The sequence below is a fragment of the Plectropomus leopardus genome, chromosome 11 (assembly GCF_026936395.1).
Source record: "Plectropomus leopardus strain MGB_pleo_1.0 chromosome 11, ASM2693639v1, whole genome shotgun sequence".
Lineage (NCBI taxonomy): Eukaryota > Metazoa > Chordata > Actinopteri > Perciformes > Serranidae > Plectropomus > Plectropomus leopardus.
Genome location: NC_142186.1, coordinates 22,054,723 through 22,076,182, shown reverse-complemented (window position 1 = coordinate 22,076,182; position 21,460 = coordinate 22,054,723). Strand labels below are relative to the sequence as shown.

The 21,460-nt window shown below is 39.2% G+C and overlaps 1 protein-coding gene across 1 annotated transcript in view; it reads left to right on the top strand.

Annotated features, from left to right (window-relative positions):
- grik3 (glutamate ionotropic receptor kainate type subunit 3) overlaps positions 1–21,460 on the top strand; it is a 121,290-nt gene that overhangs the window by 20,360 nt on the left and 79,470 nt on the right. The gene's annotated exons all lie outside the window — the stretch shown is intronic.

Here is a 21,460-nt window from a genome sequence, read left to right as displayed (position 1 = left end):
ACCTCTGTAATTTATATCCATGTTTACATCAGCAAGATGTCTTGTCCCTCTTGCCTGCGTTTTGCTGGCACATTGCTACAGGGGCGTAACTTCGATTTCAAAGGTACGGGGGACGCAGTAAGTACAGGAACAAATCCTTAAAAAGGGCTATATTTTTCAGATACCCTTACCAAAAGTTGAACAAAATATTACTATGATTTTGTTTCATAATTTTGATTTGTTCCCTCCATGAAATGGATGGTCGTGACAAAATTATTTCATACAGCAAAATGCAGCAAAAAGTGATGAAACTGATATCAAATGATGAACATACTGATTTACCCAATAGGTGTAAAATTACAAAGTATGGGATGAAGATGATGGTGGAAACTACTTTTTAACATGTCAGTTTTTACCTACTGTTTTGATTTAGTTCACATTTGAACTAATAGTGCCTTGATATCTGCTGTACACCTCAAAGCAATATGAATATCAAAATATGTATTTATTATAAAACCAGTGGCTAGAGACTTTTTATACACGGTCATAGGTAGAAATTTCCCACAGACACTACAGGTAAGGCCATCACATTGATCAAGAAACTGCACAAAACAACAGGTTGTGCAAAAATGAAAAATGTAAAGTGAGGAGTAAAATTCGTTTTTGCACGTTAATATGTAAAAATGTATGCATTTTTTAAAATCTTAAACAGTTTATCTCTTTTATACTTGTGAAGGTATATCAGCAGTAAAATTTTAACTCCATTAAACACGATGAAGAAGTATTGACATGTGCAGTTTCTACTGTTTTTTAAATTTATTTTTTAACATAACTTGTTTTCAGACTATAAAAGCTGAGGGGTCCAGTAGCTTCCTGAAAAAGTGAGGGGGACCTGTCCCCTTAGCCCCCCCCCCATAAATTACACCCGTGCATTGCTACATTTTGCACTAGTACATTATTGTCGATCAGTGAAACAAAGTCAAAACCAAGAGATATCTGATAACCCAACTTTTATTTCATAGATATACCAGTATATGTATTGTTGCTGAATTTGACGAGCATATGCCTAGCTAGCAACTAATGGTTTGACTCAGATGTAATATTTCTAAAAATGATAGCTAACTTTGATATCGGCACTTGCAACACTTGCTTAACTTTTTAAATCATTATCGTTTCATGCTTGTGTTCTTGTTTTAAGGCTTAAACACACTAAACATTTGAATTATTGAAATGACAATGACAATGTTGTTGCATTTAGAATTGCCCTACCCAGAGTTTCCAAGACAGCGTTTAAATTGCATAAACGGTGGAGCTAAGAGGAACACTGGAATCAGTAGAGGTTGCTGATGGCATGTGGGCATTGTGATTAACTGGTCCAGAGGCTTTAGATACGTGTGCTCACTTCAGGTCATGAAAATATGGAAGATATTTGTTTTTTGCACTGGATTTGACGCAGGAGCAGGAAGTCAGCATTGTGGCTACTGGTTATTAACTTGGTGTTAAAGCCGAGTTCTGCTTTCCGACCCTCGCAACCTCTTTCAGTTTAAACGTTCCCGGTGCTTTGTCATTCTGCCCTCATCCAGCAGTGTGTAAACATTATCAGTTGAACACATTTATTGATAAAGCGTAATTGGATTTACCCTTTCAGCCTGTGTGTCCCCATCTAACAAACTATTATGAGAAATGACCTTCAATTAAATTTTTGCCAGAGTGATGACAGTATATCTCTAAATGTAATCTGTGCAAAATTTGTTCAAATATAAGAGGGAAGTGATACTGCTCTTCACTCCAGTTTCTCCTTAATTAACAAAGCGGTATGCATTACACCCCCTCTCATATCACCTCATGGTTGTCATGCTCTTTGACAGAGTTTAATTGAAAAAGGGTGTCTGTAAATTCTTAGCAAGTTAATGATCAGCATTGATCAGAGCATGGGTTGATGTGACGTGAAACTTGCCCAAAAATTACACTTAAAACACACAGTATCACCGTGACCGTTACCCATCCCTAATCCATTCATCTTTCTCCGCTGCCTTGTGATTCCCAGGCTATATTCTCACATCAGGCGAGGATGGATATGAGACAAGTCATCCATTATAAGAACTTGATTGGTTCTGTAGTGGCAAATATCATAGCCTCATTTAATAGCATCACCACACACACAAACGCATACACCTCAGCGCTGCCTGGCCCAGCCTCTTTCATAATTTTCTTGTCAAGCATAGCAGACAGCCTAATGTGAGAGGGCAAGCACAGAGTAAACAGTGGACAGATTTTAGATGTATCACTGTAATGGAGTAATTACCCGTCAGTCAGAAACTGCACAGGGCTCCTCACCAACACTCTGGTTCAACAGAATCAAAAAGAATCTTCAAATGAGGTATTAAATTTTAATTACTAGCATCCGTTGGCAGTTTAGTTTGAAAAAGCATAAGTCAGTCCATTTTTTTTTTTTTGCCTTGATGCTATTCCCCCACCTTGATGCTACCCTCAAAGCATCAATTACATACAGTTTTTAATGCACAGATTCATGCTGCCTAATATCTTAATGCATATGCTGACAGGGTGATGTCATCAGGGATGCACCGTGAAATTCTGGACAGATACCGTTGTTAAAATAGCTGATACTGATTTTTTTTTTTTTGGTTGTGTTGTTTATTTTGTCATTTATTCCCCATTTTGCACCAGAGAAACAGAAATCTGCACTATAAAAAAATTACAGAACTATTTTAAAGTTATTCAGTCCTTTACACTGCTGTTAAATGAGCATAAATTCAATCCTACAAATTTATGAAATGACCTTTAATATAATATTTAACATGAAAAATATCTGTCAAAAAAATACTTTTTCCTATACATATAAATCCGTCTGATATCTATTTTGAGTAGCTGTGAGAAATTTTTCCTTAAACAACTGTATTTAAGTGTCTTGCCCAAAGCTAAATTTTACAAAATTACATTCAAACAAATCGTGAAAATATTGTCAATAACTTTCACTAAACTCATTTTTACTGAACACAGCTTGAATGCATCATAATGTACCTCAATGCAACATTTGTCAGCTGTTGGTCCCAGGCACCGGCTGCTTAAAGCCGAATTGAACTAGCCTTCCTAACGACTTAAATACAGATTTTTTGTAGCATTATCAGAGAAAAACAGGGTGCGTCTCCTGATGTGGCGATAGTGAGTTAACTATGTTTTTTCATCTTTAAGGCGTTCTGGGAAAGATCTCCAACAAAGAGACGTCGTTAGAGTCATAAAAAAAAACACTGGCGACTGGCGTCAGTGAATGCCTCCAAAAAACGACTGACCCTGCTGTTACCCCTGATGTTACATTATGAATCAAGCTTTCCTGTCTGGTTATTTTATCTAATGGCAGTTTCTCAATTGATTCCCTAGAAACTGTGTTATATCTCTCTCTATATATATACTGTTGATGTGATAGAAAATGTCATAAACTGTGACAGAGGACTTTATTACTGCATGGGCCCAGACAAGCACCTTTATAGCAAAGCTGTTGTCAGGATTTTAGTCAGAATCGATCAGTGTGATGGAAAATGTTTGCCAAATAGGGTCCGAGATTAAGAGGATGGAGTTAGTAACTATGTGGCAGATTTTCATCTTGCTTTTTCTTTTCATAAGGAAGCACGCACTGAGAAGCATGGAATCACTCTGGTCTTCACAGTTTGTGGCAGCTGCTGTACTGAAAAAGGAATTATTAGATTTAATAGTATGTAGGGGAGAGAAAAGCAATGAATAAATAAGAGGTTATACAGTGATGCAATGCAAATTAGCCTTGGATTCAATTTGTCGATGGAATGGTAATAGTAAGGCCAGAGAGAGGAGGCAGAAAATGGTATGTGATTTCCTCCACTCGCTTGCATCATACCATGCTAATTTGTGTTTTATGCTCTGCAAATGCAAGCCAAACTGCAGTTTTTTCTCCCCCTCAACCTTGGCGCATAATTACGTTTTTATTAGTAAGTAATTTATTTATTTATCTGTTTAGTTACTTTGTAATCATTAACCTCAAACGCTGGTTTTGGAAGTATGGCAAGAGCTGAACAGCTGTTCAAAAAAACAAACTATCAACTACTATCAACCCCGAGTGGCGGCCCACGTTTCATTTTCATGATGTCTGTGTAGCCTTGTGGCTCTCTTCAAAGACGACAAAAAAAAGTGTGTGAATAAGAAAAGCACAGTGTAAATGGCCCTCCTAATGACTCTCAGCAGGACTACTCCTTGTATCTTTTATGAGCCAGGAAGAAAGGCGCGCATCATTATACAGTGCCCATCTGAAATCCACCAGCAGCGTGATGCTCAACAAAAAGAATCCCCTCCTGGCAAATCGGGCGTAATGGGACACATTAGCGTATCGTTAGCCTGTTAGCGTGCCTGGAGGTCAGACACTGGCTGCCAAATTCCTGCTGCTGTAGAAAAAGAAGAGCTGGCTCTAGATGTCTGTTCATTCATTTGTGAGCCGATAAAACAAGAGCGCAGACATGTCACTATGGGATTTTGAATATCTCCTCAGGATTTTGCAGGGATAGCGATTAATAAATACATTCACATTCATTGCGTCAAGAAAAAGACAACCAGCCAACTCAGCAAACACTGATGATCAGTGGCATCTTTCAAACTAAGTGCTGATTCCTTAGAGCAGCAGCTTAGTTCCTCATGCTTAAAAATGATAATACGGTCTCCTGTATGCATTAGGAGCAAATTTAATACTTGTTCTCTCACTTAAAATACACTGAATATTGTATTAGCATTCAATATTAAGACAATTAGTGTAAGTCCTTAGCAGTAATGTTAGGTCATGAAAAAGGTAACTGGAGAAAAAAAAATCTGTTTTAAAGGAGAATTATTTTATCGCTGCATCTATTCTTGGACTCTCCAGTGGAGACTTAGTACAGGTGTGCTTTGTTTTAAATGTCACCAGTGAGAGCTCAGCAAATGTTAGTCTATTAAGAAGATGAGAGGAGGTCTGGGTCCAATTTAAAAAAATCCCTATACCAGTACTCTTAAGGCAATACTGATACCAAAAGAGTATTTGAAATGTTATATTTTCTCATACTTCATTCAACACCCATAATGTGAATGGGTTGGGCTATAGTGTTGCCACAACAAATAAAGTACATTTGTACATTTCAGATGTATGATATGAACGTTTCCACAGCGACATGATAATATATTAGCTGACTTTGTTATCTGACGGTGGCGCAGATGGTGACATCGCGGCAAGGCGCCTGCTGAGCTGCAGATCACTGTTTAAGCCCAACAAACTACAAAATGGGTGATGTATTTCCAGCGGATTATTAGCCACCAAACACGAGTGTTTCGCAGCACCAGTCACTATTTTTTCAGCAGCACTTTAGACACAAATAGCAGTTGTTTTTTACAGACTATTACTGTGTTGCGTGCTGGATTTGGCTCCCCAAAAAGGGTATTTTAAGCCAAAACAGGATGTTTTTCTAACCAGAATCCAGTTATTTGTGCCTTAACCTAACCACACATTAACCAAAGCATTGCTGAAATGCTAAGATACAGCAAATCTGTAAATAATAGCATGTAAATGTAATGTATCCTCTCTGTTTGCAGAAATGTAAAATTTTTTGGATAATGGGTTGAAAGAACGCTTGCAGTGATTGGCTATGAGCAAAACTATACAGATAATCTTTTTTTTCAAGATCTGGGTAATAAAAGGATTGAATGTAGGTTTTGTTTGACTGGCAAAGTTTAAATGCTACTTGGTATTTGAGTTGATACCTGTAAGGTATCAAGTACATGAGAGGCTACTGAAGATACTCTTCACTTCAATCAGAGTAAATCATTTATATTGAGAGTCACTAATGGAGAGTTCATCATACATCCTGAAGGAATTAGCCTTTATGCATTTTACATCCTAATAGGGTTATAATACATCCTCATGTTGTGAGCTATAACATTAAAGGAAATTCGCACTGTAAGGCCTTCAGTAATCTGTCAAGGAGCACAAATAATTTACGTCACTCATGTAGACTGCAGGACAGCCAGGCAGAGATTTATAGGAAGACGGATGAAAACCACAGCAACAGATGATGCAGATGATGGTGAAAAATGAAAAAAGATGGATGGATGTGGTCAGGGAAAGGTTAATAAGAAGAAAGTGGGAAAAAGAAATGAGGGCTGCGACTGTAGCAGTCACCTAGTGTCATCTGTCACTCACTCTATGGCGCTGTGTTGATGCGACCGCACCCCAAAATATCATCTACTTTGACTCACCTTCAAAATGATTCCCACCATTGGAGGCATCACTTGCTGCATTATGGGTAAATGAAATTTGAACGGCAAAACAAACGACCGGCACTACGATGCAGTATGCGCTTTGATTTCCAAGGAACGATAAGCGATGTTTCAGTGCATCACTGTGCAGTCTAGTGGGGGGTGAAAGGTGGGAGAGCGGGGAATTGTAAGGCTAACAAGTACAGGGGCTAGTCAGCAAATAATGGGAAAGTCATCTGTGAGAGATGACTATCAATTAAAGGCACTTAAGGCACTAATGATCAGCAAAGGGTTCCTAATGAGGATATGTGAAGGTGGGATCACATCTCAGTCAAGTGCAGTGTTAAGATTCCAGCACTATACTAAAAGCCATGAATGCACGCAGGCTCACTCATCACACTATCAAGGTCATTAGACGCTGTAATCAACTTAGCTAGCACTATTTCAGGGAGAAACAAAGTTGCCTCGCTTTAAAGCAGCGATGGGAAACCATGTGCCGTGGTACAGCAGGTGATTACACTAATTAGTTCCTTCTGTCAGCTAGAAGGCATGCTAATCAGTGAAATCGCCCTGTGTAGTGTTTGGTTGGAATGAAACCTGCACACTCTCGGCCATTCCCTGTCACACGGTTGCTTATCCCTGCCTTATAATAGAGAATCGGAGACAATGAGCTCAGCCACTTCTCTTTTGGCTGCTTCTCTGTCTACCAATTACAAATAAAGGTTCCAATCAATAGCATACAAGAAAACACAAGTACATTCTCGTACAAAATCTATGTTAAAGGGCCTGTGAGACAATGCATCATGTAGGTCACAAAAGCATTGATCAAATGCACTACTGAAGCATTACATTTTACATCAAGATTATTCTAAATTGTTTGACATATAGGCTGTAGGTGTCTGCTCTCCACCATATGCTTCAAGCTTTTAAAAAAGCCTTCCAGAGTAACATAATAATCCCTGCGTCTTAGCCAAAGATGCATTGTCAAAGCTTACAGGAACTGTACCAAACAGTCTGTCATCTCTGTTAAAGCTCCAATAATCAATATATATATGTTTTTACATAAAGTAATCCCTTACAAAATCATCTTCCAAAATTAGTTTCTCTAGTATCTTATTGCTTTGTTTTACTCTTACTGCCGTAACTTTAATTGTACAGCGTTTTATTACGTCTCAAAGCAAACCTGTTTCCAGCAGCAGGCATTAGAGAAAGCTGAACTTCTGCAAAATACTTTTCCAGTGGACTGATGGAGACCAAAGCAGAGATCATAGGAGATTAAATATAAGACTTTCATTTGTCAGAAACATGTTTGTCTGTGACATCGCACTGACTCACCAACAAGACAACGCACACACAAACACACGCGCACCAGCTGACAGAGAGTCCGACTCGCTCTCCAGGGGTAAATGTGGCAGTGGGAACACTGACGTTTACCAGATTTACCCATGTTTACAAAAACAGAGTGCCCCTGCTAATTGCGGTGGGAACGAGGTATTAGATAGATCATAATAGTAGTAATAGTGTTGTCTTTTCCTGGCTTTAAAGGCTACATTAAAGTAAAGTGATGTAATTTTCTGAAGATACTGTTTAAGCTGCTCTATTATTTGCCTTCATCCACTTTGTCTTTACATCTGATAATTATTTTCAAAAATCTCATTGTGTAAATATTTTGTGAAAGCTGAAATGGTGAGGTCTGCGGCACGCCAGATACTGAGCAGTGCAGGCACAGCGTGCATCGAGTGCCGCTCTGTCTCTGCTTTAGGAGGAGAACACTCTCTGGGCAGGAAAGAGCACGATACCACTGACACTGCACACTCTCTCAGCACCCCCGGGTATTTGATTATCTCCGTAGCAACGTGTTCACTGATGACCCCCATTACCTACCTAGCACACAGGTCAGGCACGTATTACGTCAAATAAAATCTACTTCCCGACAATCTCACATACAAGGCCACAGAAAACGTGGAGAGGCTGGAAGAGGGTCCTCGACAACAATGGAACCACCTGTGCATCGATAGGTCTATTCAATCATGAGCCGCACTGCTACTTACTGGATTGTCCCTCCCAGGAGATAGATCTTATTTTTGAAATATTTATTTGCACCTAGGAACATTAAAAATAATTGATGTCCTGAATTGCAAACATCCCACCACTTCACTGCTGTGCTTTCCTGTTTTACACATGGTCAGTCTACGACAAAATTTAGGTTAAAAAAACAAGGATTTCGAATACTACACAATTTTATTTTGACAGTTATGAAAAGGGATACTGCCAAATAACATTTGACATAAAAGGACATTATAAGTGGATTTATAGATGCAATGATGCAATGATGTGATTGCTAAGCGGATCCTGCACAACCTGGTCTTTCCTAATGACTAAATATTAAGATGGACGATGCGTCTCCGCTTCCTCCCACTGTACAAAAATGAAGCTAAAATATCTGCTGCTGCCATCTTGCGGTGGTGGCATCATTTGGAGCCAGAATGGCAGTAGCAATCTGTGGTATTGAGTTAATGCCCATACACTCCAATAAAAGTAATCCCGAGCACTGAGACTGGCACACGGCCAGTCGTGACGTCAGACCTCCCCCCTTCTTTTTTTACCATCAACCACCATAATTAAAACCAAACTTTTCAAAAAAACACTTGAGCATACATCAACCAGACAGGAGCTACCTCAAACGACATAAATAACCTTTGGGGAAAATGTGTTTGACGTGTATTTTGAGTTTTTAGTTTGGCCCTTCTGCTAACATGGAGGGGGCGGGTTAATGACCTGTCCTGCAGCCAGCCACCTGGGGGCAATAGAGATGTTTTGGCTTCACTTTTGGGGAGCTGTCATGTCATCTGTCTTTATCAGGGTATGATCACACATGATGGAAAATATCACCGGTGAATACTCGCATTTCACTCACATCCATTCGATGTGAATAGAATAAACATTCACCTCTGGCAAATTTACGCATCGCATTGAGTTCAACTTTCTGAACTTTGACTGGCAAAGTTGCGATTTCACCAATAGCAAAGAAGTATATGCAGAGGAGAAAGTGATTGTTGCCTTGTTTAACTAGCTGATATTGTATGATATGGACCATGAAAATACAAACTGCCCCACATGCTGGCAGTGTGTTTGGAGACAAACATGGAATGACAGAAAATGGAAAACACAAAAAACATCATATTTCACTGTAGTTATTATGAAGCTAGCTCGCATTAGCAAGCAAGCCAGCTTTTCGTGTGCTGCCCACATTCAGCACAAAAATGCATCAGCATGCGTTAGTCACTTGCCTGCAATCTCTTACGTGTGTCCGTGCCTTTATGCAGTCTATGGTCTAACCTCACAGAGACCCAAACACATATGCTGATCTTGGCCTGGTTGTGTAATTTGTTAATGACTCGAGTATAGGCGGTTGTCTCTTCTTCTAAGGAATTCCCAGCAGACTTCACACTGCAAGACATTTTATTGTTTCTCAAGGCTGATATTTTAAGCTTTGTTTCCAGTGGAGTCGTTTTGCCAAATTGACAAGAACACAAATCTCCAGGATTAACGCTTTGATCCAAATACAGAGAATGAAAGCTATGCTGAGATTGCCCACAAGACTCATTAGGTTGAATTTTTCTGACCTGCAGTGTCGCCCCTTTCGTGAAATTTGAGGCATCACACTGGATACTAGCAGATCTGGAGCAATGACATGCTGGTTTGTATTTAGTCAGACCTGTGAGAGCAGTGTCTGTGATCAAAAGCTGATTGTGTCCATGTGAGAGAAGGCTCCCCTACATTACTTTTTCATCTGGTTTGTCCACAGGTGTGAGGCTTTGCTATGTTCAACAGAACTAGAGCACAATAGTGCAGCAAATGCCAACAGATCAATGTGGCTCCCTCTGTTGGTTCTACAAGTGGAGATTGTAAATTCATAAAATACCATGTCTATACTGGCATCATTTCAGGCAGTTCATTTTCAAGACCAGTACTTGTGTTAATGAGAGCAAGCCCCCCTGAGAAAAACCGAAAGTGTGATTTTGTGGATGCCAAAAACTCTAGCTTCTCAACTATGAATATCATTTTAATAGCGGTGTTTTTCACCCCGCTTCCCTTGGCAAAATGAAAGCGTGACTGAGTACGTCTGTGTCATTTGGCCATGTGGGTGTTTTGGAATAGAGTGCAAGCTTTCACATATCTTGCAGGTTATTTTTTCATTCACTCAGCTGTGTTAAGGAAATGGTGAAAACATATGCCATACATCAGTTATTATGTTTCTCTCATAATAACAATGTTTTGAAAATGGCCCTCCACGGCTCACAATGGATGACATTTCCCCTGAACTGTAAAATGAAGTCACTCTCGTCTGCCTATCTTTTTTTAACGGTAAATAAGACTTTTCTCTTCAGCTCAGTTCGTTGTGTATCTGTGTTAGTTCCACATTCATCAATCTTCAAACAAAACGTTGAGCCATCCTGTATATCACACTATTGCATGCTTCATGATACAGTCACACCCAATTAAACTGCTCAAGGTGTTACAAGCTCTGACTGAGGATGCAAATGTTGAACTAGCAAAAAAAAAGCTCATTTAGTTTCTAAGCTCTAAATGACAATTATCTTAAAATCAAACTGAAATTTTAATTATTAATAGTTTCTATATAGATAGTGTTTCTACTGCGCATGTGTTTACATTTTTCAAGAGGATGACAGTTTGATATATTTATGGAAAAAGTGTCTAAAGCCCTTTTCACACAGCACCTTGCAAACACGTGAGGTTTATTTTTCATGTGGCACATTTCAAACAGGACAAGCAAAGTCTGCATTTTACTCAAATTTACTGACATTATTCCCCCAGATATGAAGCCAAGACTCTGCATAACATCTGTTTCCACGCTGTCTATCAAAATGAGCCTCCTGAATTTGTGCTGAAAATGCAGTCAAAACTTTAACTTACAATAGCCAAGGCAGCCACCATAATTCTCAAAGAATGGGAAAAAAATGCAAATGAAATAAAATACGACGACCTCCACAGTTATAAAGTATTTAGCAGGTTCTTTTTCTCAGGTCGTCCAATGCTGCCGCTTTGTCACACCCCTCAGCATGTGATATCTACGCCCAAGGCACCCTTTAGGGCCCTATTGAGACGCATCACAGCACTCTGTGGAAATTCTTAACGCTGAGAGCACCTGACGAGGTATAAAGAGTAAGATTGTCGGCGGCGGGGGAGAGGAGGTGGATTGGTCAAACAAAACCGTATTTTCACCCAGGAGACTGCTGTTTGTGTCCAATGTGAAAAAATTCAATGTTGTTTTAACGTAATGTTACGCAGTCTAAGTAGGGTATGTCTCATGACATATTTACATAATTATAACGTCACAAATGTGCTTATTATAATCCAAACTATGATCATTTTCCAAACTTCGACAGTTTTACAACATTAACCACATCTTACAATGTATTTAGCTGTGAGGCCTGAGTGTTGCTGTGAAACGCTGAAGTGTGTTACAATTCGTCAAGGTCTGACGATCTGGCATTAGAGGGTGGCTGAATAACTTGAGATCACCAGGCAGTACTAGTTCTGTGCATATTGGGCTAAACTTTCAGGCCTCTTGGTGGCTTTTTTCCCACAGCGGAGGTTGACTGACTTTAGAGGACAAGATTTGCATGGAGACCATGTCAACTTCCGCGGAGTGTCACTGACTGCACGTTATGGGTAAATATCGGGTTAAACCTTGTCTGCTGTACTATATGTTGCATAGCGGAGTCAGATGTATGGCGGCCGCCAGAGACTTCAAATTGCTAACAGGACTCCGGTGGTACCCCATACTGTTCAACAAACTGAACTGAAGTCATGGCCTCTACATCAGGCTCTCAAGAGAAGTACCAAGCACCCTCCCACATCTGCCAGGGACAGGCCTTCCTGTGGTTGCCTCTCCTCTTCCTCCTCCCACTGGCAGCAGGGCAGGCGGTAATTAATTTCCACATTTTAACTGGGAGGCAAAACGCTAGCGTCCTGGGACTGAGGCGCGTGCCACCAGCCTACATTCTGGATTCAAGGGATTAGGATAATTAGCCCCCGGAAGAGTGGGCAGACAGATGGAGAGAGGAGTTGGTGGCACCTCGTGGCCGGGGAGGCTGATCCCTCCTGTTCTTTCCTCTAGCTTATGGAAGCAAAGAAGCTGTAAACAATAGTTTTCTAAGCGAGAATGAGTGAAAAAAATGAAAAAAAATCTAAACACAGACAGATTGCCAATTTCATTTGCCTCAGGATAATCCATCTGATATGTCTGCTTTTTTCATACAGCACATCATTTTTGAGACAATTCTGCTGCGGAAAACTTAACACGCTAACTTGTTGCAAACATACAAAGGAAATGTGTTTATGTTATACTTTTCGTGTGCATCTGTTTACAGGCACGAATGTAAGCAAGCCCTGTTATTTCCCAAAATGTCTGCTAATGTGTGTGATGGCTGGGCAGGGCGATTTGACAGCAGCTCTGCTCTCTGCTCTCTGCTCAGTCTCTCCAGGATCCCACAGTCACTTAATGAAAAAGAGAGTGGACTTGTTGCAAGTCACTGATGCAGAAAACAGATTAACTCAGCTGGGCTGTACTTGCTCAATATCATGTACAACAAAAGCATCACCTCAAGTGGTGGGGATGAGGGGAGAAAGTACAAGAGGGATCGACGACGGGTATGCCCTATATACAGTATATTGGGGTTGTGTGATACAGCTGAAATGATCAATGTTTTATTGTTATTTATAATTATTATTATTGAGTGGTCTTAATGCATCTATTTTTGAAAATGCACAGACATATAGACATTTTTTTGCTTGTCAATATGGACTTCATAACCATTTTGTAATGCAAAAGTGGAACTGAAAATATGAGATTTGAAACGCAATTAATTGCAACTAACTACAGAAATTCTGTGATTTATCTCCATTTAGAAAAAATATTGATTAACAGTCCTAGTAAGTATACAGCACTCCCATTGAAAAGAATTTTAAGAAATATACTGGCCCCAGGAAAAAACACTTTGGTGGACATGCCCCCCTCGAATGAGTGCAGAATCTAGTGATAATTCTCTCATAAAAAGTCACTAGTTTCACATTAAACTTGGTAATTGGATCCATTGTTAATATAAAATATTGATTAATGCAGCTTTAATAGAAGTAAATTTAATGAGATAATCAAATGTGTAGTTTCTTGATAAAAGAGAAGCCTCCCATCCAAAAAATGTAATTATCCTTTATACATAAATTATATAAAAGATATAAGGGAAAGCAATACACGCAGACACACATAAACACTCACTCACACACACACACACAAACACACACAGCGATTGTCTTTGCTTTCAGGTTCTCCCTTACATACTGTAGCACCACCCTGACAATACTAATGTTACATGCCTCCTAACACGTGTATGCTTTAATGATTTCTAGCACTGGCTGACAGCTTCGGCCATATCTGCTCCGACTGAGTGTGTTTCATAGCTTTTCGCTCCTTTTCCTCAAGAGAAACAGAGGAAAAAATAAGTGACAGTTAGCTCCGGAGACTCCAGCGCAGTGGTGCACTATGTCTGAGGCTGGCATCTGACAGACCGCAATAGGGGGCCTGCGATTGTGAATAGGCCCGACTAGTGAGGGGGGCTGGCAGTGAGGGAGGGGAGCCAGCAGTACAGTGAAGGCTTTTGACAGGTAGACAGCAGGTGTGAGTAAAAAGGATATGCTTGTTCCTGTGCAGAGAGGGGTGCATTACTTCAAGTGTTTCTGATAGCATGTTTTGCTTTGTTTTTAATCGGCGGGATGTTTGTAAGACTGCGTGGACTGGTCCTCTCTGTTTTCCATTTCATTTAAGGTAATAAATCCATCTATTGCCGTTCCAGTGGCGTGCTTTTTAGATTTCAGGCTGCACTTTTAAAATGTCAAAGTAGGGGTTTGTTGTTCAACAGTAATTGTGGCGACCTGGTGCAATAACTCTCGCAGTCTTTGGACTGCTCTGGAAAAAGCAGAGAATGAAAAACTGCCTTTGAGGTCACTGAAGTTCCACTGTTTCCATTCTGTAGACTTGTATAATTAGAGTTCACTCCGGAGTTAACAGTTTCACATGAATTAATTCCTGTCCAACTCTTAAACAAGTTGACCTTCACTTTAAATTAAATCCACAAGTGCCGCAGTTTAAAATAGCATTTCATTGTCAGTCTTGAAATGTTTATTTTTGAAAGATTCAAGCTGTGACGATTTTGTGCTAACTTATCTCCGCTACGATTATGCCTCATAAATATATTGCTCTTTGATTTTTACAACAATGCCGAACATGTAATGCATATCCACTCTCTTTAAGTGTGAAGTAAATGCTGATGAGAGTAGTTTTCCTGTCATAATTTTCTTTTTTGTTGCATGAATGCTCTCAAAGGCAAATAAAATGTGCTGTTAGTGTCAAATTTCATACAGTAAGTTCACAGCAGATATTAAGGCTAAATGTGGGTCACCAGAAGGCAAGAGAGGTGGGTGCTGAGCTAGCTTAATTGCTTTGTATCTCTTAAGGTTTGAAGGGGAAGGAGGTAAAAGCGTCCTTCCTGTGAACATTAGAGTCAAATTAAGTTGCAGGAAAACACAGCAACACTGGATTTTCACCAGGACACATGGCAAAAACGTGATAATGTAGCATCCTGTGTGACATAACAATCATAAATCTCTTCCAAGGAGATGAAAAACATCTAGAGCACATGCATCAACCCCATACGCTCCAGTCTAAACTTAGCTTTTTTCATCTTGTGGGAAAAACATACAGACTGGCTCTTTCTCTTAACGACAACACCTGGCAGAACCAAGATAAACCCCGCAGTTTTGCACAGTAGACCATAGATCGAAAGAAGAATAATTATGTCCAAATTACCTGGTAAGCAATCATTTAATTATCCTTGTCACATTGAATAAGGATTAATTTGCAGGCAAATATTACACAATGAATTATTGAATAACTCATCTCCCAAGCCAAATTAATCTTGAGGATTGATGGCGTGGATGTAACCTGTGATGGGGGTAACATATTTCATGAGTCATTGGTGGCGCGCTACGCACTCACAAGGGCATTACCAAGTGATAACTTGATTTCGACTGACTGTCCCCATTTGAATCCAGGTTATATAAACAAACAGGGGATGTCGGTTCGGCAGTAGACCGAATTATGATTGCAGAGTCACTCAGCTTTTTAATTAAATCTGTTAACGGATTATGACAGTGCCTGAAACATTACGCATCACATGTAATGACTCATGCACCATTCCTTCGTGATTCCTCCAGACACCCGAAATGATTTAGTGCAGAGTCCTTTCTAAGTTGACAGTGAGGCTCCCTTGATGTTTGGGATCTGGACGCAGCGATGCACAACAGTTACGCAGCTGTACAACTTGATTTTCTGCAGCCTGCCATGCCCCCTCAGAAAACTGTAACAGGATATTATGGACAAGGTAGAGCAGTTCATATTTAAGTTTCTTCAAACATCTTAGCGCTTCAGGCCCTCTCTGCTTTGAATGACAAAATAGGTCCTTGACTCCATCCACTCACCAGCTTTACAGTATCTCTGCTTTTCTCGTTCCAAGTACTGCCGGTGGAGTGACTGTTACTAAACTACTGCGGTGTGAAAGTCCTTAAGCAAGTGCTTTACGGTTGTTTCCCTGTGTGCTAGTCCCCTCTTCCCGCCACATTGTTGGCTCTCTTAAGGCAAGGTGTTACGCTTGCTTCAGTCTCATGATCCCACAAACACCCCTGAGATTGCCCAGGCGTATTTAGTAGCTGCCTCCTGGCATCTGGCCTTTATTTTACTGTGTTAGATTTGGAGAAGAAAACAATTGCACTTTTCTCTCTCCGTGTTGCAGGCTATAGGGCAGGGTCCAACCAAGATTCAAGGGTGTCTGCAATAAATAGCGAACAACCCAACAGCATTCACAAAACTCCCACAACCCTGTCCCCCAGAAATAATGTTTATGTACTACAAATGTTGTTTGTTTCAAACACACTTGGAGGAAAAATGTAATGGTGCCTGGATTATGTAATGTTAGTATAGGAAGTGCTTCATTTATGGTGGGCAAACAAAGCCCAAAGCATTTGACGGCAGCTATTTGTTTCAGTACCGGAGAATACGTGTGATGTGTTAAACGATTGCATGGTTATGGCTCGTTTTTAAAGTTATAATGACTGTTCTTATGGTGGCAAGAAATGCTTTTTTGCTGCATTGTAATTTTTACCAGTTAATAGTCAGCTACCTAATAAAAACTGAAAAAAGTAATTTAATTCACTGTTCTGCTTAAAGAATACAGCCACTACCTGCAGCTTTTAAGGTAGAATAGTTTGTTGCGTGTATTGGCAGAGCATCGTTCCTGTGCACCCTGGCAGCACTACGCACAATGGAGAAAGACATGAACAGAGACTTTGAATTTGCAAAGAAACGTGCAATAGCATGTAGTGATAAAGTGAGGGCGAGAGCAAGCTAGACAATGAGGTCATGCACGTGAGATCAAAGACAAGACTTGACAACCGCTATTTAATATGCAGACACCAGCAACTGGTGTGAATGACTTAAAGTTACCTTGGATCACCCTCCGTGATTTAATCTATCAAAATGATGGACGACCTTCAGATTATTTTATGATTGTTAAAAAAAATTCGGAGATGGAAAATGTTTGGTTAATGCAACCTCTACTGAGGACACCGCAGTGAGATTTACTTTCTGCCACTGGTGAGACAATGTCGACTGACTGCCTCCACCAAAAAAAGAAGAAGAAGAAGTAATATGCCAACAAATGCAGTAAAGAAAAAGACAAGCAAGTAAACGTGGATGTAAATAATGAACGATTAAAACGTTACAAAAAATTGGTTTTACAAATGTTTTACATGGAAAGAAATGCAACTGAGGTGGTTGTTTGACCTCAAGGACAAACAATGTGTCTTAGTAAGAAACACTAAATCCAGTTTGTTTACAAGAAAATCCACAGGGCACAGGTGTGGGAAAACTATGGTTTTGGTTTCATTTTAATAAGGTAAACATGTTGTGTCTCATGCCTCAAGTCACTTTTTAGTTCTTCAATATTTAACCAAGAAAACAATCCTTCCACAACCTCAACCAAGTGCTGCGGGCACCTGAACACATCCACAAAAAGGCTATTAAACATTCATTTCTATCAATGGATATTGTATTGCAAGAACAACACTGTATGAAAACAGGTGATCAATGCCGTCAGTGAACTTTTTAATATGTTCACTGCATTTTGTGACTTAGCAGACACCTTAATTAATAATAGTTCCTTAATATGTTGATATAAAATGTAATGCAGGCTGCATTCTCAAACATATTAACCGTTGCATATCAGTGTATATGAACATAATCTTTAAGAGACAGAGTTAAATGATATGGATTTTGGAGGGAGGTTACTGTGGGCTTTATGCACATGTCTGTACATTTGAATGTGTGCTTTTAACTGCATCCTGCCTCTTTGGAGCATTGATATTTCTTATTCTATCTAATCTGTCCAATCATTAAAAAATATCTCGATTTAGCTCTCATTCATATTCATCAAAATGCATTTTGTATGAACTGGACGAGCAGCAGCTTCTGCAGTTAAATAATGGAACAAAAACATACTCGGTTTGATAAGTAACAGCAACTATAGAAAAGGCTTGAGTGTGAGAAGAGGAAATATGGGATTAAAAACATGACCTCGATTTGACACCAAGCCACAACCATTGTGGTAGCCAGACAGAAATTGCAGCATGTGCAGTTATTTTGTGAAACCTTTTATTAGTAAAAACCTCATAAGAAAAGCTGTTAGCCAGGTGGTTTCAGCGGGTAATGAACTTGTCAGCTCTGAGGTTTTAGAGTTTGTTGGCTTTGTCGTTTTTTGTTATTATTCAATTCAGCACCTTGGTCGCTCTTCTCCCCCCGTGGATTTCTCAAGTCTCTGCCTGGCCGCTTGTTTTGCTACAGGAACACATTTTAGCTTCTCCCGTTGGACCCAAGGTATCGAATTGCCTCTCATTCAAAATAAATAATCTGCTCCCATAATGCTCCTACTGTGTATTCCCACAAATGCTAAGCAGCCAAAATGCCGTTGTAGCGAGGGGATTTTCTATTCTTTTTCAACAGCCCATCAATAGTATTAGGCCTGCCAGATAAAAGCACTGAGACTTGACTGCACAAGAAGGTGAGGTTAGTATGAGGTATGGATTTGCCTCAGTCCTTTTTCACTTCATTTGAGATTTCTTGCCTGTTTCATTTGGTGGAGGAAAATGCCATCGGCTCACGTAGCATACATTACTCTGCAGTGGGTGGGATGAAGCTTTTATGATGTCTTGTATGACCATGTGATATCCTGAAGGCAATTCATGTATAAAAAGGAGAAAAAATGGCTAATTTTATATGATAACTGCCTGAATGTGTCATAACATAGTACTCTAATACCACACTATGCCGAAATTCATCCTTAGTGGGTTGAAAATACAATAAAACTTGTAATATATCAGAGCATTTCATTATAACATGAACCAGCCAATACCATTATTTTCATTTAAATATCCTGACATATGAGATGATCTCTCAGATTTTGGATGTCATTTTGTAAGTGTTGTCTTTTCTGATTTTCACACTAGTACTACTAAGGGGTGCTATATATCTAAAACCACCAATGGATAAAATTTACCTGCTATTAAAACACATTGATTTTCAATGTACAACACTGATGACTAAATGAATCTTGTACCTACAAGGTTTACTAATTTATTATTCTACAACACAGGGTTGTTAACAAAATGTCGTAGTTTTAGTTCCTTTTATGCTACTCACAAAATGACGATAACGTGGTATTAATAGCTTATATTGAAAAAATCAAATGCTTATGTACATCCGTAGATCGCTTTCTCTTGTCCCCAGTAGAAGGTTAAACTACGACTTATAATGCCGCTCTGTCAGACAGACACAAGTATTGCTATTTTTGAATGTTAATCTAAATGGCAACATTATTAGTGCAAAAATGACTGCAGTGTCTGTGGGGGTAAACTTTACCTGTTGGCACTTCTGGGTTTAAATGGTATTTTTTGGGCAATTTTCACAATAGGGGATGCTATATAACAAACTCCTTGAAAAAGTCACACGTTGGGGGAATGGAATACTTTTATTTACTGTGTAAATCACCTTCAGCCAACCCTACAATACTGTCACAACACCAATATTGAGGTATTTTATCGAAAATATCATGATATTTGATTTTCTCAGCCAGCCCCATTCATAACTATTGACTAATGGGGTAATTAGTTTTATTTATGTTTGTATGCGTGTACATTTTTCTTAATGGGGGTTTGTTTGTTCAATAACTTCAATAACTTTTCTTCCTTGTAATTACCTTGTCCAAGCTTCTCTAAAGTGAGAAAAAGTGCAGCCTGGTACAAAAAAAAATTTTGGTCTCTATAGCTAATTTCCTCTTTCATAACAACTAAACCAGGTATGAATTTCTTACACTGATAACCTGTTCACATTTTATTAAGGCTTTAAACTACACCTAATTAAGGGCTGTCCTCCACAGCTCCACCCTCTCGTCCAAATATAATCGCAGCTCCAAACAAAAAAAAAAACCAAAGATGGTGATGGCTGAAATAAATTTGACGCTTCAAAACAGAAGTCGTTAAACCTATGGCTTACATCATGGAAGCGATACGTCCATTATGTTTTACAGTCTATGGTTTTATATCATCATACACAAGAGAAGTTGGGTTTTGGACTTTTGTTTGGACACAACAATATATTTGATGATGACAACTGGGGCTCTAAAAATTAGTAATGGACATTTTTTAAACCAAACGCATTATTTATAAGTCCCTGTTATATATAGTATATAACCAATCAAGAATGATCAAAATTAATAATTAATAATTAACTGCTGTAACTTTATTAACATTGCATTTTCTGAGCTTATTATGCATTACGCCCACAATTCCCCCCAAAATTCACTATGAATGGTGTTTTAAAAAACTGTGGCTCACAAATGAAAAATAGGTGCAACGTTATTATCAGAAATGATAGACAGCCTTAAGTGAACACTTAAACAAGGTCAAGAACATAATAATAGCAGCCTTCATTGGAAAATAAAAAAATCACACAATGGAGGCAATTTTATTAAAAGTTATCATTTCCCCCAAATCATGAGAGAATATTTACAGCTCATGCTGTTGCTTGTCAGAGCTGATTGCTTTACTTGACCTTGCTCAATTGGAGTGACAGTGATTTGAATTATTCGACAAACATTTGAATGCACCATAAACAAGACCATTTTCTATTTATATCTCACAGCAAATGTCTTCCGCACAGAGTCTCAAGAGTTAAAGTTGGGTGAAATCATTATTCCGCTTCAGACAGGTCAGTATTTCCTCTGTGTTTTCAGGTGAATAACCCGACATGATGCAGAGCCTGTTGTATAGGCGATCCACAAGGTGCACACATGTTATGTGTTCTTTCAACAACAAAGTGTTGGCTGATTGTCAGTACTCCACGAGGAGCTGCTTTAGCGGGCTGCCATGTCCATGTCAGGGATCAAAGCGAACAGTGAAGACAATTTATGCTGTGCAGCGTGTGTGACCATCACTCGGAGGGAGAGGGTGGAGGAAGTGATGTGAGAAAACAAGTTGTTGCAGCGGACAGAAGATGTTGGCAAAAAGACAGAGCTGCTGTTAGGATGCCCCTCCAATTCTTTCTTTCTATCTTTGAATCATGTATGTGTGTAATTTGCATCATTCATTCGATAGACATCAGTTGAAAATAAACACTTTGTTTTTATTATACAGATTCCTCAACACAATTAACCGCCACATTATCCCTATTCCTCACTGTAATATTCTGTAATCCCTTCTTTTGCATACCTGCAATCTGAATATACTCAACAGGTGTGTCATACAAACCACAATACCCATACTTGTGGCCCAAACTATTGCCAAGAAAACAATACTATAAAACTGGGAAAGGAGGAAAATAAGCAACACCTCACAGTGGTTGAATCTACGTACACAACAGATAACAACAGAACAACAATCGCCTCTGCGAAAGACCCCCAAAAAACATAACAACCTTAAACGGTTCAATAAAATATACTACGCTACTACATGTATGAGTGAAAAGTGTGTAATTGGGGAAACATTAATGTGCATGTGGGAGTGTGAATGTGTATATATATATATATAT